This window comes from Chlamydotis macqueenii, chromosome 6, assembly GCF_036417535.1.
Source record: "Chlamydotis macqueenii isolate bChlMac1 chromosome 6, bChlMac1.mat, whole genome shotgun sequence".
Taxonomy (NCBI): Eukaryota; Metazoa; Chordata; class Aves; order Otidiformes; family Otididae; genus Chlamydotis; species Chlamydotis macqueenii.
This window is the reverse complement of record NC_141561.1, coordinates 4,190,163-4,212,930: the sequence shown is the minus strand read 5'-3', so window position 1 is coordinate 4,212,930 and position 22,768 is coordinate 4,190,163. Positions and strand designations below refer to the sequence as shown.

At 43.6% G+C, this 22,768-nt stretch overlaps 1 protein-coding gene across 2 annotated transcripts in view; it reads right to left on the bottom strand.

The window, feature by feature from the left end:
• ZEB2 (zinc finger E-box binding homeobox 2) overlaps positions 1 to 1,382 on the bottom strand; it is a 114,641-nt gene extending 113,259 nt beyond the window's left edge. Inside the window, exon 1 of one of the 2 annotated variants that reach the window (XM_086750592.1) lies at positions 1,185 to 1,382. The gene's annotated coding sequence lies outside the window, so the exon portion shown is untranslated. The remainder of the gene's footprint in view (positions 1 to 1,184) is intronic. The other variant, XM_086750591.1, reaches the window with a different exon arrangement.
• Positions 1,383 to 22,768: the final 21,386 nt, after the last annotated feature.

The window sequence follows — 22,768 nt, the reverse complement described above, 5'->3', positions numbered from 1 at the left end:
GTGCGGGGTCAGGGTGTTTGCTCACACTCTCCTGCTTGGGATTCCGCCTGGACAGGGTGAATTGGTGGCTCTGTGGATGGGGATGAGGTATGTGGCTGAGGAACGAAGAGGCTGAAAAAAATGTGCTAGAAACTTTAGCATTTGCCAGTTATTCCCGATCCTGGAGTGGGCAAGAGTGGCATCCCCGTGGCAGATCTACCAGGAGATGCAGCGGAGAGGGGAGGACAAGGACGGAGACAAGCCCAGACCCTCAGCCTGCCTCAAAAATTGGCTTCTTTTCACCCAAAACGACCAAGGGTGAATTGTTTTAAATGCATTTCATCACCTTCCCTGCTCTTCAACCTCCCTCAAAAAAGTTGTCAATAATTTTAAAGCTGCAGATCTCGAGAACGCTTTTCTTCCCAGAGGACCGACTAGCTTTAAATATCTGTGTATGCATATGTATACATTTGCTTTTTGGTAAACGACTTTTAAGTTCCAGTCAATACTTTCACTTCTTGCTTTAGGATCCCAGAAGCTAAGGTGTTACTTCACCCAGCTTCGTAAAATAAAAATAAAGAAATGAAACCAACTACAAGCAGGCAAAGCAGCAAACTTTCTGTTTGGGGAAACGCATCCCTTCGCCGGGGAGCTCTGGCCGGAGCTGGGGCTCCAGCGGTGCCCGGCTCTGCAAAGCATTAACAGGTACCTGCAAACTTTCCGAGCTAAGATGTGAAACCTGAAATAAAAAGAGCAGGAGGGTGGGTGGGGGGATTTTTTAAATTTTTTATTTTTTTTTTCGTATGTGTGCAGGAGGGCGAAGTCCTTTCCTAGCACTAAAACTTTTGCTGCTGCGCTGTAAAAGGCACCTCCCGCACCTGGCTGACAGGTAAGGGGATCGGGGAGGTGGCGGGGAGGGGGGGGGGAGGTGGCAAAGCCCCCAACCCCCCGAAACTCCGCATCCCTTCCCGGAACGCTAGCGAAGTGACTTCAGGTTTCGGTTAAAAAAAAAAAAAAAAAAAAAAAAAAAAAAAAAGGTTTTTCACCCCAACTATAAACAAGCCAGAAAGAAGCCAACACGCTTAAAAATAAAATATTGTCGAAATTAAACAAGCCCTCTAGAGCGTGAGGTGGTGTGAGGAAAATAAAGAAGGGGAGAGGGAAAAAAAAAAAAGGGAGAAAATGGAATTAAATTCCGAACCTACCTGCGAAGTCTTGTTTGTAGTTTTGGCCAGAAATGGTGAGAAGCAAAAGCATGAAGAAGCCGCGAAGTGGAGGAGAAAAGGTGAAGGGAGATGCAGCTCCTGGAGAAATTGTAAAAAGCCTTGCAAAAGAGTTGTCGGAAGGACCGTTATTCCTGCTGGGCAGGTTAGGACTGATCTCTTTCTGCCACTCCAGGAAACACAAACCTGGGGACGGACTGACGTGTTACGCCTCTTCTAATGACATTTTTTTCTTTTTCTTTTCTGTAGGAGCGAGAGGAGAGACCCTGAAACACACGCCACCTATCTTTGTGGGGAGGGATAATTGAAGAGCAGCAAACGTGAGCATCATGTGGAAACGTGATCGCCAAGTTTCTCTCTGGGAAAGGATCTGGGATAGATTATACCTTGAAGTCTCCGCGAACGCTTTAGCGGCACAAAATGCAATTCCACCTCCTCCCGCCCGCCCCCCGCCCCGCGCCCGCCCCCCGCCCCGCCGCTCCGCGCCTTCTCCTCCGCGCCTTCTCCGCGCCGCTCCGCCGCCTTCGCCCCCCGCGGGGACTACCGAGCCCTGCCACCGCGTCCCCGTGTGTGTGTCGTCCCCCCCCCCCACCCCCGAGGGTGCTGCATCCCCTGCCCCGCGGCTGCATCCTCTTTCCCCCCCCGGGCTGCATCTCTGTCCCCCCCGGGCTTCATCCCTCTCCCCCCTCCGGCTGCATCCCTCCCCCCCGGGGTGCACCCCTGCCTCTCGGCGCTGCACTTCCCCCCCCCCCCCCCCCCCGAGGTGCCTGTCTTACCCCCCCGCCCCGCATCCCCTTCCCTCCCCCAGCCGGGATCCCCCGCCCCCAGGCGAGGTCTGTACCGACCCCCCCCCTCTCCCCGCAACTTCCCAGCGAATCCCCTGACCCCAGGCTGGATCCCTGCCGCTGTGTGTCGTCCCCCCCCCCCGCGCCCTCATCCCCCGGCGGGACCCCCCCGTCCGCGGGACCGGCTGGGGCCGCATCCTGCGCCCGGCGCCCCGCACCCTCCCGCTCCCCAGCCCCGCTCCCGGCTCTTGCGGAGGGGAAAACTTACCCTAAACACAACGCCTAGAAACTAAACTCTCTTCGGGCACTGCAACTGACTCCCGCTCGTTTTGCTGCTGCTTTATTTTTAACCTGAAACGCGTTTCTTTTGGGGCATTTTTCTTTTCTCCCCCCACCCCCTCCCCCCTTCATTTCAGCACCGATCCAGGTTATTTGAATAGTCAGCTAAATCTGACGAGGGGGAAAAAAAAAATTAAAAAACCACACCAACAAACGTGCTGCGATCTTCCAGTCTATCTGTTTTGTTCACAGATATGGATCAGGGGTGAGCTGGGCTCTTCCTGGCTCTGCTCTCCCTGGGAAGTAACTGGATGGGCAGGGAGACAAACCGGACGAGGAACGCGTGGGACTCAACTTCAGGGAGGTTACAAGTTTTTTTTTTCTTCACCTTTTTCGAGTATTAAAATTAAAATTAAATCGCGTATAGGGAAAGAAAAAAAAAAAAGAAAAAAAAAAGAAAAAAAAAAAGAAACCCAGACTCCACCTTTGCACTGAAGGGATTGGTTATGCAAATATGGAAGGGGTTTCCTGGCAAATACAGCTTTCTACTGTATGGTTAATTAAATCATCACTCAAAAGCCTTCCAATGTGACGCTTCTGTCGTAATCCAATCAGGTTACGTAGGTCCTAAACAAGAAAGATATTTTCCACATCTGGAAGTCAGCAATTTAGCGAGTACTGCACATTATTAACCAATTCAGAGCCCACTTCCCAGGGGGATTTTTTTTCTTTTCATTTTTTTTTTAGAAAAAAAAGAAAAAAAAAAGTTTTACGTGTTCTTAACCGACGCTTCGCCGGTTTGTTAATCCAAAAGCTGGTTCACACTGCACGGGATTGAGAACTGATACCGGAGTGAGAGAAAGGGGTTCATCTGCAAAAGGGGGGGGCTGCCACGGCTCAGCCTCCATCCTCTCCTGCCCGACCTCCAGCGCAACCCGCGACCCTGAGGGGAAAAAAAAAAAAAAAAAAAAAAAGGTCTAAATAATCTCAATCCGAAGATTAAAACTTCCCATCTTGCCTGCTCGCACGCTCCTTTCCGAAGGGAAAGGCGGAGCTGCCCGAAGGGCTGTGTGAAAGCGCTGCCAAACAATTTCCCTCCTCGGACAAGAGTTAAATCTAGTACAGCACTTTTTACTTTTTTTTTTTTTTTTTTTCCTTCTCCTCCCGAAGAAAACTGAAACAACCGCTACGCTGATCCGACCCTGCACTTTTGCTCACATTAAGCTAAGATAAACTGCTCCTGAGCTGCGCCTAAAGCCAGGACTGGGATGCGAGCAGCAGGCGGTAGCGATCGCGCTCCAAAATGGTCCAGATCAGAGAACACCTCTCCGGTGTTTACACGGAGGAAGGAGACCCCCCTCCACCCTCCCTCTGTGTGCCTTTATAGCTCATCACAGCCACCGAGATTTTTTTTTTTTTTTTGAAGCCACCAGTGAAGTCCGACGCGAGTGGATGCCCCCGGGTGATGGAGGGGAGGGGCAGCGCGGGGCTGAGGTGGGGGAGCAACACCCACCAAATCCACTAAATCCCCCCAAATCCGGCTGTCCCCTTCTCCCACCCCCAGGAGGTGGTGGGGGTGGGAGGACACACCAAGCTGCGCCCTGCCTGCGCCCTGCTTGCGCGCTGCCTGCGCGCTGCCTGCGCCCTGCCTGGCTTCTCCGGGAGGAGGGTGCTCCAGGGCTGCCAGCCACTTCAAGCAAATCTACGTGCAGACCTGACGGTCTGCTGCCGCCGAAATCGGTAATTATCCAAAGGTGGGAACAAAGCTCTCTAATTTTTTTTTTTAATTTTTATTTATATTTGTATATTTTCCCCATCACGAGTCAGCTTGGCTTGGCTAAAAGTTTTGTTGCTGCTATTCACCAACATTATTTTCTCACAGGATGCATGACTTGTCCGTGCCTAAGTATACCTGCGTACACAGAGACGTATCACACACACATACACGAAGTGATGATATCTTAATGAAATATATAGCGCGGCGCAAATATCCTGAAATCAGATTCGAGTGTTATTAATTTGAATTAGATCCTCTCAGATCCAGAAGACACCGCCGATAAATCAAGGGCAGGCTGGCAGTTCCTTAAAGAGCTAAACTGAATTCAGATGCATACGATAAAAAGAAAGGAAAAGAAAAAAGTGAATGCTAATTAGTGACTCGCTCAGTTTCCAGTCACCCACATTTTATAGGAGGAAAAAGAAAAAAAAATTCAACAAACAACTGACCAGTTGTCAAAATAAATTAATCCCGTTCCAAACGCCTCATGTATTGTTCGTACATTCCCAGATTACAAAACGAGAGGGACGAACCGGAGATTAAGAGAAGGGGCAGCCGAACCCGCAGCAGGCGGGAGCCCCGTCGATGTTGGATCATTAAACCAGGTATCTGCAGCTACACCAAAAACCAAACCCTCAGACAGTGTGATGATGCTCAAGGGCTTTGAGGAAGATGTTGGTCTCGTCGGATAATCCCGATTCATAATTTTGCAGGCTGTTCTTGCAGCCCTCAATCTCCCAGTTTCTCCAGCTCTGAAGTGCCTCAGCAGGGTTTGCATGGGAGCGATAAACCGCTCTGATGTTTGCGGGAACAGCATAACACCCGAGCTTATTCCATATTATTTTAACGTGGGATGTGGGGTGGTATTTTTTTTTTTTTTTTTTTAATTTTTGGACACCGGACATAAACATCTAGCGATCAGCTAAACCCTTCTGAGATGGATTTTAGCCTTAATCCAGGCGATGATTTCCTGCCCTGCTCTGAACTGAGAACAGGCGCGCAGCTTCTTTAGGAGATGGAAATAATCACAAGCCCGTAGATCCTGCCTTTGCTGGGGTGGTGCTGGCCCAGCCCCTTCACAGTCACCGTCCCCACGCGCAGCCCGCGCCTCCCTCTATTTTAAACTTTTGCAACCACCATCCCCTCCACCCCATCAGTATAAAACCAAACAGACACAAAATATCCTCACAAATCCCAGCTCTCTCCTTGCGTAAGGCACCCGCGCCGCAGCTCAGAGATAGTTTTAAGGGCGGTTCTCTAGGTGCAGGTTTTCCCCCTTTTCCTCAAGATTTCCTGCACGGAAATACAGAGAAGGGGCAGCCGGGATGTCCTGATGCAAACCTGCCCAAGCAATGCCACGGGTGATGCCGGCTGCCTCCTCCTCCTCAGTGGCTTTCCCTTTGTCCACCCATCGTGGTGGAGATACCGCCTCCATGGAGATGACTCCATGTTCCCCCCATAACGGCGGGGGGCTATAGGGCTTGCTAAGGGGGCCAAACCTTAAGAAAGGGGCTGTGCAGGGAGAGACTCTCCACCCTGAAACCCAAGGGACACTGAGGGACACAGGCCCCTGAGGACTTGGGCCTCCTCCTGCCATTGCGGCTTGGTGGGGACCTGGCGACACGGGCTGGTGGGACAACTCACGGCCTTATTTTATTTCATTGTGTTTGCTTTTTTTCCTCAGAGCAGCACAAGGGTGAGTAATGGGGAGCACGTTTTCTTGCCCGCGTGGAAAGAGGAAAATTGGGAGACAGCAGCAAAAATGATAGGTTTCCACAAAAAACATTTTAGAGGCTGGTGGAGAGAGAGGTTAAACACCTCTAGAAACACATCAGCTGCTCTGAGGCTTTTACTTCAGGTCCTTCATAGCCAGGGCTCCAATATTTTCCCCGAGGTGTGGAATCCTTCCTACATTCGGGATTTAACATCCCCCACATGAGACGGGCCCACTTGCAGCCGAGCCCGGGGAGAGCATCCTTCCCCGCAGCCCTGCTCGGCTGCAGGCTCGGGGCTCCCTGAGGGTACTGGCTGCTTCTCTCGCATGGATCTCCGGGGTGCAGAAGCTGCCCTTGTCTTGGGAAAAAATTAGGAGGATGCAAAAAAAACCCAAAAAACCAAAACCCAACACACCAAAAAATAACAAAACATGCTGGAATGGAATTATTTTCTGTAGTCACCTGGGGTGGTAGAACATAGGACGGACTGGAATAATTTTTCTGAGAGGGGAAAGTCCCATGTGGCCCCAAGATGCTGCTGGATGCTTTTGCTCGACACAGGTGTCCCTCTAAACTAAGATTTAGGGAGCAAACCTTTATTTATTTATTTTTTTTTCCCATATGGAGGAGCGGGCACAGAGGAGAGGAAGAAAGGGCCAGGGAATGACTCTTCCCCCACCCTCTGACGAGGTATTTAGGAAGAAACCTTTTGAATCAACATTCCCAAAGTTTTCAACTTCTTCTGCAGAAAACCCATGTAGGGATAGGATAAGAGCCAAAAGCAAGGGAAAAGATTGTCTGGCTTTAATTTATCTACCCCTGGGCATTTCTAACAAGCAGATCACGGTAATATTTAATCTCGTGCGAGTCCCTGCACGTTAAAAGTGAATCTCCCTCATATGTTTTTGTTAATTTTGTCATTTATAAAGGTGCTTCTGATGGCCTAGAGCTGCTCAGCTCCCATCAACCACGTATGTATGTACGTTTGTTGTAAAACAGCATCCCCAGGACCCAAACCGACCTCTCACGATGAGTGGAGAGGAGCAAGCAGCGCGTCGGTGGGGGAGCATCCTCTGTCCGCTCTCCTGTGCCAAGAGATGTAGGTGATTTTCCTCCTCTTCTGGGATGGATGCTGAAGTTCGGCCACATCTCTTGGCTCAGTTGGCAGTGATTAAAATTCGCCGCTCACTTTTGTTTGTAGTTGGTTGTTTACTTTGTTGAATTTTTAAAAACTTGTTAGAATGCAATTGAACACAGATTCAACAGTATTTAGGCTTGAAAAATGAAGATGCATTAGAAAGATGCCTATTATGCTTCAGAATTATTAATTGACATTTTTATGATGAATAATTAATCATTTGAATAATTTTCGTATCTCTGATCTGAACACATATTTGCATATCTAATGTCTGATTTTAAATGTGGTTTCTTTAGTTGCATTCTCCCAGGACAAAGACATGAAGTAAGTAACATCCTCATGCAAAACTTTTTTTTTTTTTTCCTTTGCAGTTGTAAAAGTATGTTTATTGAAATGTAAGTTTCTATCTAGTTATGAAGCTGTTAATAATCTATGCGTGGCATATATGCATTAATAAGACCGTAGATCTTTTGGATCGGAGCACGTTGAGGCCACGTTTTCTTAAACACAGCGGTGAGGTCTGCAATACACACACGTTACTTAAAACCGTGTGGGGTTAAGCTAGGAAACCATAAAGAAATATCTCGGATACGTGGTGTTGCCTTCTTGTTTATACGACGCTTAGCGAGAAGACCAAAAGTTGTTTCATTTTGAGGCCTTTAAAATATCAAGAACCCAATATAAATTTTCACTGTGTCCTCCCAGTGAGATAGCATCCTTATTTTCTTGCTATATTTTAATACCCCTAAATTATAGTCCTCAAGAACCTCCCGATAAAGGAAGGAGGCAGGCTGCAGATCGGTTGTAAGTTGGTCAGCAAATAGGTGCAAGTAATGGTGCTTGTTGTGCAACCCCGCTCGGCATTGGGCTGGTACAAGCCCAGCTCGGCCGTATGGGGAACAGAAAGGAGGAAGGGGCAGCCGGACAAAACCAAAACCAGAAAGGTATTAAAAAAAAATAAATTAAAAAAATAAAGCAATTAAAGGAGTAGCCTCTGCTTCATCACCACAGGTTAATTATTACAGTAGCACTGCCCAACTGGGACCCGAGGAGATGCCTTCACTCATGCCAGGGCTGAATTGGATTTATTAAGAAATGAAGGCTTTCAAGAATTTTTATTCGAATTCTTGAAATTTAAGTGTACAGAGGACATTTAGCGTATGGGGGGCTCAAATATTCTGAACGTAGGTTATTGGCTCCTTGTTGTCATACTGAGGAACCATGGCCATAGATGCTCTGGAAATACCTTAAATCGATGCAGTACTATTTATGTTTAACAGATTAAAGAAATGACACCAAAACGGAGGCACAAATTCACAGTGGCGTTTAAACTTGCTTAGTGCCATTTACGTAGTGAGGACAGTACATGTGAAATGTAAAACTAAAATAAAAACTTCTAATCTCTGTTGTTTTTTTTTTTCTGTGCCAGGTAGTAAAAAATATGCCCCAAAGATACTTTTTTTATTTTACGGTGGAAGTATATTCTATAGACTATGGTAATCTAGTGGGCAATGTCTGACAGACAGATACTGTATAAAGAAACTGTGAAATGTAGTTCTCAGAACAGGCTGAAGTTAGATCGAATAGGATGTTTAGCAGTTGCATATGCTCAGCGATAACAGAATTTTTCTTTCTTTTTCTTTTTTTTTTTTCCTGGGAGGGGTGAATTTGTAATAGCGAGAGTGGTAAACTTGAGCAACGCTCGCAGCGCGGAGGGCCCAGCTCTGAGCCCCGTCCCTGGACCTGCCGTCACTTTGGCCTTCGGGGTGGTGGCAAAGGCATCAAGCTCTCTGCAAAGGGACAGGGTGGGAACCGGGGTGAAACCTCTGCTTTTTTGGTTCTAAAAGCAGGAGAGAAAATAAACACTTCCAAGAGGCACCCACACTAAGGTAGAGATCCCTATTTGGGGTTGGCGTCACCCCTCGCCGCGGGCAGCAGGAGAAGCAGCAGTGCCAGGGTGACAGCATCCGGTGCTGAGAACATCGGCCAAAGCCCCTTCAATGTCACTGTGCCTTTGTGAGGCTGATGGAGAACTTCGTGGTGGATTTATTAGCAAGGAAAATTGTGATTTTTTTTTTGTTTTGTTTTGTTTTAACCAGGCTGAAAGATTAATATAAACAATATAATTGCAGAGTAGCCCTTGTTCTACCTATTTGCAACTAGGTCAAATTTACTTTTCCCTGGCTTTCCCAGTGTCTCACAGGTTTTTTCCCATAGACTGCTAATTAAGCTAATAGAGGTGAAGGTACCTGAAGGGAATCTGGGTGAAAAGCTGACATTTTGATGGCCATCCAAAAATTTCAGAGTCAATCGATTGCCCCAACTAGATCTCATCACCACTACGGGGAAAATATTTTCTTCCTTCTGTAACTTCAGGAGATGATCTATTTTAAAATCTACAAAAGCACAAGGATGACAAACATATTTAGAAGAGCCCAAATTATTTGAAACAATTAGATACTGTAGTATAGTTTTAAAAGAAATTCCATGTGTACAGAATTGCCCGATATCTGGAAAATTGCTGCCATTCTGCGAGCGGTTACTGACTCTATTAGATAGCTAGAGAAGCAGAGGAACACGTCCCGCCGACCATTGCACACCTAAACCGCAGATTTACCCAGGAACTGGCAGATGTCCCCTTCAGCAGGGGTGGCATTGGACCTGCCAGGTCTTCTGTTTGCTTCCCTCCAACTATCGGCATTGTCTCCAGCTCATCTGTGGATGGAGGCTTGGCCAACTGGCCCCTTTCCAAGCCCAAATCTTAGACTCTGGGTTATTAGAGCTGTCAAAAACAGGAGAGCTCTTTTTTTTTGTTGTTGTTTTTTAGCTTACCATGAAAGTTTTCACCAGGTCCTCACTCCCCAATTTATGTTTTAAAAATGTTTCTTGGGAAATTGCCTGATACCTCTCCAGGTCATTTGCTCTGTGGCATTCCAGGTCCGTGTCGCATTAAAGGTACCGGCATTTGAACAAGTCGTTTCCCATATGGATGATGTTGGGTGCATGTAGACTCCTACCAGTGCTTCTTACTATACCGCTTAAAACTTGCTCCAGGCAGCATCTAAACTATTTTAAACCTTAACCATCCTTTTTTTTTAACACACATCAGCTATCCTGTTTCAAATCTCTGACAAGGATGTGAAAACCGCAGTGTCAGAACAACTGCTGCTCTCTTCTTGGATTCTGACAAGCAACCTTCAACCTGAAACCCTCTAAAAATGGCTATTTTTATCTTTCATTTTAAGTTCAGAAGTGAGTATATTGACTGTATTCCTTTCCCTGTTCTGACAGGTTGGAAACGGGTGCAAAAAATGGATAAGGCAGAATACGGCAATACTGTTTGATGTTCACCCAGGGGGTCCACCTGTCAATGGTCCCACCTGCCAATGGACCTACCACAAGGAGGTTATGAACAGCTGTGATTTCCCAAATTCTGGGCTAGGGAAGAGGTAAAATGATCCTCAGAATAATTTTGGCAGCCTGAGTTGGGTTGCTGTAAGCATTGATGTCCTGGGTTCCCAGGAATCAGAGATTGCAACTCAGGGTCCCTATCTCCTGTGCCATGATTTGACTGAGCCATGTACCCACAAGTAGAGGCATTTCAGGACATGGTTTAGTAGGCATGGTGGTGTTAGGTTGATGGTTGGACTTGATGATCTTGGAGGTCTTTTCCAACCTTAAAGATTCTGTGATTCGCATGAATCCAGCACACTGCACATATTAGGAGAGTGATATTTGTAATTTTACATGTGGCATGGGCAGCAGATGCTGCCGAAGCCAGCGGAGATGCAAACAGGCCCACTATGCTCCCAGAAGATACTAAAAGGAGCAGGGAATGCGACATTTCAACCATTGCACTCAGCGCTGGGGTGGCTGGTCCTGGGTGGAGAGGTTGGACTTGGTGGCAGTCATCCTCCTACCTATCACTGGCCTTTGCAGGAGGGTAAACTGAACATTGCTGCCCAAAGGGTGAAAGCAAAACCAATGAGGGTTTGCTAGGCAGGTTGCTTTGATGGCTGTGGGAGCTGGCGGGGAGGTTCAGGGCAGCAACGTCAACCCTGGAAGACTTTACAGCTCATCCATCCAATGACTCTGCTGGGCTGGCTCTCTATGTGCAAGACCTAGGGCAGAAGTGGAGGAGCCTGGGCAAAAGAAAACAAATCCAACTGCAGCACAGCCTTAGACATCTGCTGTCGGGGCAGGTGGGCGCCTGGTTTAGCTCCTGTGCCACCACCCACCCACCAGCTGTGCCTGGCAGCGGCGTCTTTGCCTATGCCAAAGCCTGCCTGGTGGTGGCACTCATTTTGGGGAGGATAGGAGCTATCCGTGAAGACTGTGTCTGGAATTTGAGGGCTAGCATTTCAGAGGTAAGAATCAAGGTGTGAAAAGCCGCACCTGATATTTAGCATTGGAAAGTGGACATGGTGAGGGGTGGGAGCGGCAGAGAAAGCAGTGCTGATCTACACACAAGGAAGGTAAGCTCTGCCTCAGGGTGAGCTGGGTGAAATATAGAGCAGAGACTGAAAACACCGCAAATATTTGTTCTCATTGTCAGATGTTTCTATAAAATCAGTTGTTACAGAATCACCGCTGAAGTTACTGAGCATTTAAATAAGCAGAGAGTGAGAAAAGCTAAGTCTAATTATATGTTTCATGCCATTTACAGAGGTTTCCAGGGGATTTTCTTTTAATAAAAGTGCAGTGCATCAAAAAGAATAAATCCTACAATTTTGTTATTTACAAATCAGCTGCTTCTGCCTCGAGCTGACAGACTTATCCTCCATCTTACACCCTTCCTTCCAGCCCAAAATGCACTTAGCACATTGACATTTCTACAAATACTCTTCAAGTATCTACATACTATTTTATGCTCCTTATGTTGGTAAGAAAAGGGATCAGAAGAAAATCATCACAGAGGCATTAAAAAAAAATTCTTAAAGAAAGGCACAGAGTAAAACCCCACAGTTATGGAAAATGTGCAACATAGATGTTTTCAGGATGAAGAGAACAAATGCCTTCTATGTCCCTGCCCACCAATTCCTAAAGATTTCAAATCGGAAGCCTGGCTGGAGATATGATGTAATCAATTAATTAAAAGTGATTTACTAACATAAAATATAAGGCCTTTTCGATGATTAATTTTTATCCCCTTCACATTGTTTTCACCGCCACAACCGCCCTGCCCCTTTCTGACTCCAGATTATTTAGCAGTTGACTTTCGCGTTCGGAGCGTCGCACATCAATCCCCAGGACCAAAACATGCCACTAATATTTTCTCTGCTGTGTAATCTATCGATGCGGCACCTCACCCTGCAGCCCTCATCTGCGCTTCAGAGAGGAGCGAGCCGCACCCCATCAGGGCCATAACTTGCTCATTCTTGAGGATACCTTCCATTTAGAGGTGAAGAAAAAAATGAGGAAACCAACAGGCCACATTCGTTCTTGGCCAACTTGGCTGCTCTCATGACATAGGAGCACATCAACTGCTTTGGTAATTAAAATACACATGCAAAGGATACCAGAAAAACAAAGGAATGAAAAGAACATGGTTCCTCTCAGGCGTGAACGTACCATGCATGCATTATGCAGGCTTCACAGAGGTCTTAGACTCGCTTTGCAGCAGCCCTGCCATTCCAGGATGGGCCTCTTTCCTGAGCAGACACTGCCTGTCGAGCCAAATTGTATGATTGTTTTGTGATATGGATATACGTGGACTGGGGACTAAATTAAGGACATTAAACTCAATTTCCTTAAGACGTGAGCCAGATTTTGATATTGCAGCTGTCCAGAGGTGAAAGGGTAATGAGGACATGAGGAATTCCTGGACGTGAAAGGGACACTTGGCCCAACAACTCTGTCCCCCTTCAAGTTTATTACAACACACCTCCCCGCGTTGTCGATATATCCTCCAGCCCTGTCTGCCTATATAAACATGTCTGGCTATCTCTTCTGTTCGTTAATACTTCTGTTCACTCGTGGTTTAATTTGACATAATGCCTACTACGCTGTGAATCGGATAGCTCTACATTTTACTGTTTATTCTTAGACCTTTCATTTTTAATTGGCATAATTTTCTTTTTCTTTTAAACTCACCAGATACAACCACTACTTCAGTTTTCATCCTAATTATGGAAATGTTAGGGTTTAGGTCTTTTTTAGCAAGGATTAGGCTCAGCCTTAATTTATATCAAGCATCTTTAACAGCCGGAAACAATTGCTTCGTATCTTATTCCTATTTGAGTCACTAAAGTTCTTCTTTGGAAAAGGTGATCAAAATTGGAATTATTGGAGAAAATCTATCACGTTCCTAACGCAATAACAGTTCTTTTGATTTGCAGGCTATCCTTTGCTGGAGTGTCCACATCACACTTTATTTATACTTAATTGGCATTGATTCAAAATTGATGTTTGACAGATTCAGTACAATTTTTAAGGTGGAGCGGGACTTTTGGTAGTCAAGTATTAACTTCTAATGATCTCCTAAAGTCAAGAAACAGCTTTGAAGGCTGGTGGGAGGAAAAAAAGCTCCCAATAAATCAGTAACGTTGCAAAGATTTCTAACGGCTAACCGGTCTTCATTTGTTAAAATCTATCTCCCTTTAAATTTTCTGCTAGCAAAGTTGAGAGTAAATTAGCATACAGATGCTTCCTCAGAATACCGACGTTTTAAGAAACCTGGGTTTTTCCCTTCCTCTGAGGCAATTCAAAGGAGAATGTCATTAGACATCTGAACACAAACACGGGGGAAGAAATGCAAGTCACAAATAAACCTGCGCGATTTTGAAATTTCAAAGACTGGTGAAACAAAAATACTCTGGGTGAAGCATAAAGTGGGAAGCAGGCAAAGCAGACTGCTGTGATGCAAGATCGAGAAAAGACTCTTAAACTTGCTGTTTACGCGCATTGAAATCTCAGAGGACCAGGATGTTTATAATTATTTCTGATATCTAGCTACGCTCTCTTGGTTAGCAAAGCAACTAGTTTTTAAGATAAATAAAAAGTTTGTTTTTTTTTTTTTTAATGTATGTGTTTTTAAAAGATTTCTCCCCTGAAAAAAGAGGCACTGCCAGCAGAGATTGTTTAGGGGAAGAAATCCTACACCCTGTTGAGAAACACTGAGGTTTTATTCAGGAACTAAGATGGCAGTGCTGGGTGGACAGGGAACTTTGAGAAATTTGGAAACAGAAGAAAAATAAGAAATCTCTTGGCTTCAGGCAGGTGAAGAAACAGTTATGACAGAGGAAAATATGGACATGTAGCTAGTGAAAAAAAAAATTCAGTATAGAGTATCTAAGAGGCACAGAAAGCTTCAGCTTTATATCCAGGATCCACAGTGATTAAGAAAACCCTGTAAAAGTCTCAAAAAAAACCTACCTTTGAATTTGGAGGATTGAATCCAGTCTTACCAGGGAGCTGGTGATCCAAAGAAGAATTGAAAATGTCAGTTTGGGCCTGGTCAGGATTGCTCCAGGCAATGTGGGATGTAAAAAAAATTGCTGTGGCCTGTATTGGATTGTAAACACTCCTAGCTTGGAATTTTGGGGTTTTTTCATTCTTAGTCTAAAGGTACTGTTTTGCAAAAGTTAAGTTAGTGTAGTGATTGCTCTTTGGTGAGGGTCCTTCCATAAAGATAAAGAGAATAATTGGAAAAAAAAAATGTATAATAACAGGCTGAAATTTTAATCTTTGTACAGTTCTTATCAATGTTCATGAGGTCAATTTTTTTTTTATTTTTATTTTTTGTTTACTTCAAAAAAAAGTCTTAAGTTAAACAACCTCAGCTGCTGGAGTAGATCCATTCAGCCCTGTTTAGCAATTTTTTTTCATTTCATTTTATTTGTTGATCAAAATTTATTGGAGGACTATCCTGTCAGGTGAAGGACCTAACCATTGGACTTCAGAGTCCTGTTTTTGTTTTCTTTGCCTCTCTGCCATCTTCCTTTCATGGACCTGGTCCCTAGGGAATATAAAAAATCCCACTGGGACTGAGGTCAAGGGTCCCAGTTAGTGTCTTCACTTTCCTCCAGATCCCTAAAACCCTTCCAAGTTTTAGGAGACTCGGTTCCATTTTCAAGGGGCACACTGAAAGTGAATGCAAACTGTGTTCCTCAGTAAGAAGACACTCTCGTAAATGGGATTTAGAAGTCATCTTTTTGGTGCTTCTGAAAAAGCATCAGGAGGGTTTTCAAGGTCCTCCCACACAGACCTGAGCCGTGGCAGCACAGAAACGAGCATCACAGCTTTTGTCCTGTCCCCTGGTCTGCCGGTCACACTGAGCTTTTCTGGACAGGTCCGTCACCCTTGGGGCAGGAGGAGGCTGGCAGTGCTTCAAAACTACATGGGGCTTGGGTTCAAGGGAAATAAGATTAGCTTTATTATCTGACCCTTACAATAAAAGCACAAGGGAGCCATACCAGCAATAAAAGGTCTAACCCAAACACTGGTCCACTAAATTGGGAAGAAAAAAGGTTGGTTTGTTGTTTTTTTTTTTTAATTTTGAAAGACTTTTTTAATCTCCTCTAAACTCATCTCCTTAATTAAAAAGCTCAAAGCATGCTCTCATCTATTCCTTCCCTTTTCCTAGAATTCCAGTCCCTCCCTGAGCTCTTCTTTTCTCTCCAAGCAGCACCTAGGTCTCCCTCTTCCCCTCGCATAGCACCCTCCACCATTTCTTTCTATCCTTCTACCCACGTGGATCATATTTCCACATTTTCCACCACATCAAAAAAAAAACCCAAACCAAACCAAAAAAACATTTGCTTTGCTCCATCAGCTCTGTGCTCCGGCTCCGACAGCAGCGCGTTCCCGGCGGTGCTGATGCTGGTGATCTGGATCTTGCATTTATAGCTGGTGTTGGACAACCGCTGCTGGAGCCCCTGTGACTTTTCTGTCCCTGGCACATTTGGATGTGTTACCTTTGATATTCTGATTTCATTCTTTTGCATAGATTAGAGACAAGACAAGCTCCTAACCTGACCAGAGCACTCTCCTGCATGGGCTGCCAATCTCTAAGTCGTTGGGTGAATGCTGGTTTCAGACCTTTATCAGTTCATTAAAGTTTGTTATCGTTTACGCTGTGGCTCTGTACCTTGCTGCTAATCTCCAGTGTAGGATCTTATCAAACATTCTTTTGAAAGTCTAGGTATATCGTATACCAACCAGAGTATTTTTCTTGTCTACCTTGGCAGGGATATCTTTGAAGAATTCCAACAAATTATTTGAGCAAGATTTCCTGCTCACAAATCCATGTTCATTAACTCTACTCAAATTAGGATTTTCAGTGTGTTTCCTCGCTAAATCCTGCAAAACCATTCCTATTCTATTTTTCATAGCTATGAATTGTGTTATGTTAATTTGTTTATATTACAATTTTCAAAACTATTTTATATGTATGTATTCCTCTGCATATGCATGCGTACACAAAAGTACGTATATGTAACGGAGATTATATTGAAGTACGCCGGGCTTTAAAGCTGAATATGTTAAAACAGTTAATGCAGTATAAAATGCAAAGGATAAGTTAGGGACAGATCTTTGGCTGGAGTAAATGAATTTGACTTTGAATACATTTTGCTAACTTAAATGGTGTTAACTTGATTTATGTGAGCTGAGGAGTTAACCCTTATGCTCTGCACTTGCTTTGCTTCGGTACCAAGAGATCGAGATAACTGTTGGGATGCTTCTTAACATTTCTGATTTGTTACAGATCTCTATCCACATTTCTTAGGGATTTCTTTGGCTCAAAAAGTGTATTTTTATTTGCTGCTGCAAAAATAATTCTTAATGTTTTATTAATTTATATGTATTATATAATATTTTGTTTCAGATTAGTAATTTCTTATGTTTTATAGTTCCATTATTTGACTATTTTAGGATGTTTACTATCCTTCCCAGCTCTCTGCTCACATCTGTAGATCTTTATTACAATGACAAACCTCACAATTTCTGGTAAATACTGTAAGTGATTAATATTAGATTCATGCTTATTCGATTGTAGTATGGGAAAGCTAACATTTCACACAGGAAATAGTCCCTCCCCTCGAACTGAAACCATATGAAAAATTCAAGATCAAAACAAGTTGAATTTGTATAGTCCAGTTCTTACTGGACCAGTTTAACAGGTGCTGTAGTTTGGGTGCCATGGTCCTCCATACACAGGGCTCTCTGCTGAAGTGTGATGATGCTTTGCATGAATGATAGTCAGATTTAGAAATCACGGAGAGGAAGCAGCAGTGGAGCATTGTGGTTATGGTTTCAAACAGACATTTTTTTCATGGAAAAGCAAAATCTTTTTTTTTTCCAAGTTTGTTTTTTTTTTTTTTTAATGAAAACTGGGTTTTGTCTTGAAAGATGATTAGGTTTTGTGAAAATAATTAATCTATTTCTAATCAATGAGAAAGCAGGTCTGATAGGCAAGTGTTTGACCAATCTGGGACCACCCTTTTCTCACCTGTGGCAGAAACATGAAATGGCAAATGGATCTAAGAGAGCTGAGCTTTCTATACAGCCAAGGGAAGAGCTAGGCAAAATGACATTCATTTAAGCCAGGAAGCTTTCTGGGAACACCACAGGCTCTGCACACATTACTCAGCAGCCTGGGAACACGTCGAACCCTGTGGAGGCCTCCACTCCACAAGGGTCAGACATCTTTCTTTCCACAGCAGAGGAGAAGTCTGCAGCATTGTACAAATCACAGCATCAGCTGCTGGTGCTGGCTCTCATGTAAGTTTGTGATGAAAGCATGTGTCCAGCCCATGGGAAACCCCAGTCAACTCTAACTTTCATCAGGAGACCTAAAACGTGAAGATCTCAGCTTCAACAAGCTTCAGTGGTTGCTGCCCACTCCTCTTGCTGAGACTCTTCTATCTTGGGAGAGAACTGGATTTTAAGTACCTGCTCCCAGGTATGTTGATTATATCACAGTGATAAAATAGATAATATATGGAACTGGAGACCAGTCTTCTGGTCATGGGACCACTTGAGGTCAATTCCATTTATAAACTGCTAAGCCCTTGGTCTGGTGTGCCAGGAACAAAAATATCTAAATGAGAAACTATATTTGTAAGTCCTGAAAGATGAGGTTCTATCTTTAAAGTCCAGTCAGAAGAACTGGACTGGACCACTTTTGTTTGTATTTATTTTGAATGAAAATAACTACAAAACACTCCCTACTAAATCATATTTGCTTCCCCTGATTCACTGGTATCAGATTGCCACTATCATGTGTTACTGGCACGTTTCCTCCCCACCATTGGCTGTATAGATTCTTTTATTGTCGGTAAAATTTTCTCTTTGAATGAATAATAAGAGCATATTTGGGTTTTCTTAATTGTTCTTTTGACCTGAGTCTGAATCTCCCAAGCTTTTCTTGGGAGAATGTTTTCTATTGATAAGAATGTTTTCTATTGATTTATCCCTCAAATCTATGAGGATCTTTATGATAGTGAGGTTTGAACTCCCTATCATTAACTTTAAAGGTTATATTGCAATTAAATTATATAATTAAAATTAATTTTATAACAGTATACATGCTTATCTCCAAGTATGGGGCTCAGCATAGCTACTGGCTGCTCAGTGGGCTAATAGCATTGCCACAACTAACAAACTTTGTTAGCTTCCTTGTAGTTATCATACCAATCGATACCTGAATAATTAAATTCCTCCATTATCAAATTCTAGTCTTCTTTATCAGCTTTTCTCCCACCAGTGATTTTGTTGTCTTAATCTGGTTTCTTCTCTGAAAGTCTATAGCAACCTTGGAGCTTCACCAGATGTTAAGTTCTCTAACCCAAATTATTTAATGCCAAAATCTGAAGTCTTTAAAGAAGGTTCCACTGAATGGGAGTTTGATCAAGTGGTATTTTGTTTTGTTTTAATACAGACTACTAATTTTATCTTGTCTCGCTCTTGAGTGAAATCCTATACATGTATTTGAGATTGCCATTAATTTTCTTGATTCATTCTCTTATTGATTTTCTTTCCAACTATTTCCATCCAAAGGATCTAATAATTATTAGAGATGAGGCAAGAACCAAATGCCTGCATCCATACCCCCTCTGAGCTTTGTGGCTCGTGCTCGTCTTTAATTAACATAAGTGTGAGTAAGGAAGTTTCCCAGACTAATGTCAAATTCTTCAACGTTACATTCTTACCTTCCTTTTTTCTGTTGCATTTTGACAGTTTTGGTCAAGGGTGGTTTCTTGAGAAAAGCATTGCACATCGTGAAGCTTCATGCTATCCTTAAACCAGATGACAAATTACTTGAGTAGAGAGGAGGAAGGATTCCTGCTCCCTTTTATGCTCCTTCAAATGCAGCGAGGCCAAATCACTCCAACTGCTTTCATCTGTTCATTGCTCTATAAATGCAACACTTTCAGAAAAAAAATTCACTGTTGAATTAAGGGGAAAAGTGGGACACAAAACAAATGGGGGTGATAATGAATTGAAGTGGTGATCTCAGGAGCTCATAGTGCTTCAGAAGCATTAATTAATTAAACCTTCCTAGATCCCAGTGAGGTAGGTATTATGGCCCATGTTTCCATCCCGGCTGTGGTGTGCTATTTCTGTATCTCAATATCATTTTGTTAATGTGTATTCTGATGAGCGGACTGAAACGGTGTCTGACTAGTAGAGATGACTGTGCATATATTTAAGCTGTGAATATTTTGCATGATGAGCCTTCATACGGAAACAACTCTCTCTCTTTCTTTTTTTTTCTTTTTTTTTTTTTTTCTTTTAAATATAGCCTTATTCCTGAATAAAAAGCGCCTGATAAATGAGTTGTATGGAGAGCATTGAAGGGCTAATGACGATGTGTAGTTATGTACAACGCGTAACTCGTTTTGTTAACAAATTAAGATGAACAGAACTTTTCTCTCTGTGACTTAAAACCTGAGTGCACTTCAATGAGTATGAAATTTTCTTCCTTTTGTAATATAATTTATCTAATTGCTGCAAAAGAATTCAACCTATGATGTTAACTGCAATTATTAGAGGTGTGAAGGGCACATGAATCTCTTATTAATATATTATAAAAGTTATTCTGGGGTTTCATTGCAAGAAATATTTTGGTTTTAGTACTGGTGTAGAGCTTTGACTCCTAATGAGTGCTTTTCCCCTTTCTTTTTTTTTCCACCCTGCTCTAAACAAGATGTTGTTTATTACTTGAAACATTATATGTAAGCCCCAAGAATATGCTGCATGTGACTGGAGCTTTGGCAGACTTTGAGAAACTGAAGTTTCCAGAAATTTTGCTATGTTTAAAAACCAGAGCCATGTTTTAAGGAAAGATTTCTACTTCCAAATGTGTGGTTGCCTGAACCTTTTACATTTTCAAGTCAGATTCCTCTGCCAAATAACACACTGTACCTTAACTATAATAAAAAAGCAGAGACTCTGTGTTTATAAAAACATTGCAGGAGCAACTGTGATCATATTTCTTGAATTTATTCTATTCGTGTGCTCAAATAGGCATTTTTATAGTAAGCCCCCGATTGCACCGGTCACTTACAGGAGTAGAAAATGACATGTACAGGCAGAAGGCTGGCATAACGCAGCAAACCAAACTGGTAAAGTACAGGAATTCAGAGCCAGACCAAAATATGAGGTCAAGGAAGTTGCTCTTATAATAATAGTGGTTATCTGTTTAATGTGTGATCTGGCAGTGTTACGATGTTGACCATAAGCAATTATGCATGTTTCTAAACTGGTGGTATATGAGCCCGAAGTAACTGTACGCAAGAGAAATGGGCTGTGAGAAATGGGCACGTGCTCTATTCTTGTGGTTCTTCTTGCTTAATGTCAATTAAAATTACAGCTTAGTAATAGATAGAAATTCTCCTAGTGTAAAATAGGAGAGTATTCACTCTATCAATTGCCGTATACTCAAAATTGTATATTGAAACCAGTTTTGTGAAGCAAGCTCCTGTCTGAGCTGATAAATGCTGCATAATATTCTTCTAAACTGACATGTGGTTAGAAATGCTTTTTGTAACTCTCTGGTTATTATTTGAAACAGCTCTCCTTACAATCAAGTTCTAATGTCGGTGTCCGTGAATGATGTCCTTGTTCTGTATTTTGTCGTGTGTGAGCCTGGAAGTGAGCAATGTCCTCGATGTGCATTTAGCTGCCTGGTGTTGACCTTGCAGGGGTCAAAAGCAGGAAGGTCTTTGTGATACCCAATGGCCTGAGCACAGATTAGGACCTGGGAGCTGCTATGCTGTGGCCCTGGCTCTGAAACCAATTTTTTTGTGACTTTGGTGAATCCACTGGGCAGTGTATCTTCTGGTTAGCTTGTAATAGACTTGGATCTCACTGTTAAAACAACCTCTACGTCCTCCTCAAAATGGGATTATGATGTTTTCCTGGGTTTAGGAGGATGTGGCTAGAGTGGAAGCTGTGTGGTTGAGCTAACTGCGGTAGAAACTGCTAATGAGCTATGAAGACACCCAAGGAAGCCTCTTCTCCCCAGGAGCAAGCAGTTGTGTACAATTAGGCTCCTTCCGTGCGAGTCCTGTGATCGCTGCTGTCAGTAGTCAATGGCTGGAATCTCTGCCTTTGCACAGAAGGAGTTGTGGTCACCAACCCTCCCTCCCTGCCCTGGAGCACCATCTAGAAATAATCGCTCAAAAAGCAGCGTGTGACTTCCTTAAAACAAGTCCCAGCTGAGCCCTAAGCAGATGGCTTTCTGAGGACTTCTGAAGGCACTTCACATGGCTTTGGCCATTGCAGAAGTAATGACTTGATGTATGCTCTTAGCAAACTCGGCACTGATACCTGCAAGGCATCCCAGAGAGAAATAGTATGCCTTTGTTGCCTGAAAGACCGAATTGAGCAAGGATTTAATGACCAGAGCACATCGGTTAATTGTTGGCGATTTCAGAGCCGTATCAGTAATCTTGCAATAGTCCTGAAGTTATGTGGTTATGTGGCCACAGACTTTCACATCACATCAGTGCACGTGCTTTGGCTGTCACTTCTAGGCTTCCTAAATGGAACCTTTCATCCTTTTACTTTTCAGAAGCGTAAAAATAAGGGGTGCAAAAATCCACGATTGTGACAGAGAACTAAATAAGGAAACACAACTGCTTGCTGAAAAGCCACCCCCTCCGAGAGAAATGTCAGCGACACAATGAGCGCTATTATTTCCCTCCTTTACGACCAGATTGGGGGTTTATGTTAAAGTCTGTAGGAAAGGGCACCAGCATCCTATCAGTAAACCATGCTTTTGGTCAGCATTCAGAGCTCCCTTTTTGGGGTAACACTTCCAGAGGAGCCCCTGTGCTCCTAGGCAGCCCCACGACTTGCTGTCCCGTGTGGGAGGCAGCTGGAGGAGCCGCTTTCTTGCCTGCTGCTCCGGTGCACAAGCGATATCATGGCACCTTTCCCCTTGTTGCAGTCGTACGAGGCAATCGTTCAATCGCCTGTAATAAATTGCAACTCTGAAGGATCATGAAATGGTCATGTGCAACAAATGGCTCAGTCCATCTAACAGTCTCTAGTGCTGTGGGTTCCTTGTGTTGAAAGAAAGAACATATTCTCTGACAGGGCTGGAGTTTTTTTTTTCAACTTTTTTTCATAATGTGTGACTTATTTTAAGAGAAAATTTTCTCATTGAACTGATCTCCTCCCATTCACAGTCATGTGGACCCTCTACTACATTCTGGTAATGAAATCTGTACTTTGCAAACACTACAGCAATTATCTCCATAGAAAAGTTCTGACGGGAAAATAATATTATTTAAATCTTCCTTATGATTTAGCAGCTGGAAACAAGGAAAATGTCCAGGACTATTGTGCTACTCATCTCTCCGCAGGCTATCAGCAGCAACTCCACAGACGAAGCTGAGAACCAACGGTTTCACGTAATAAGT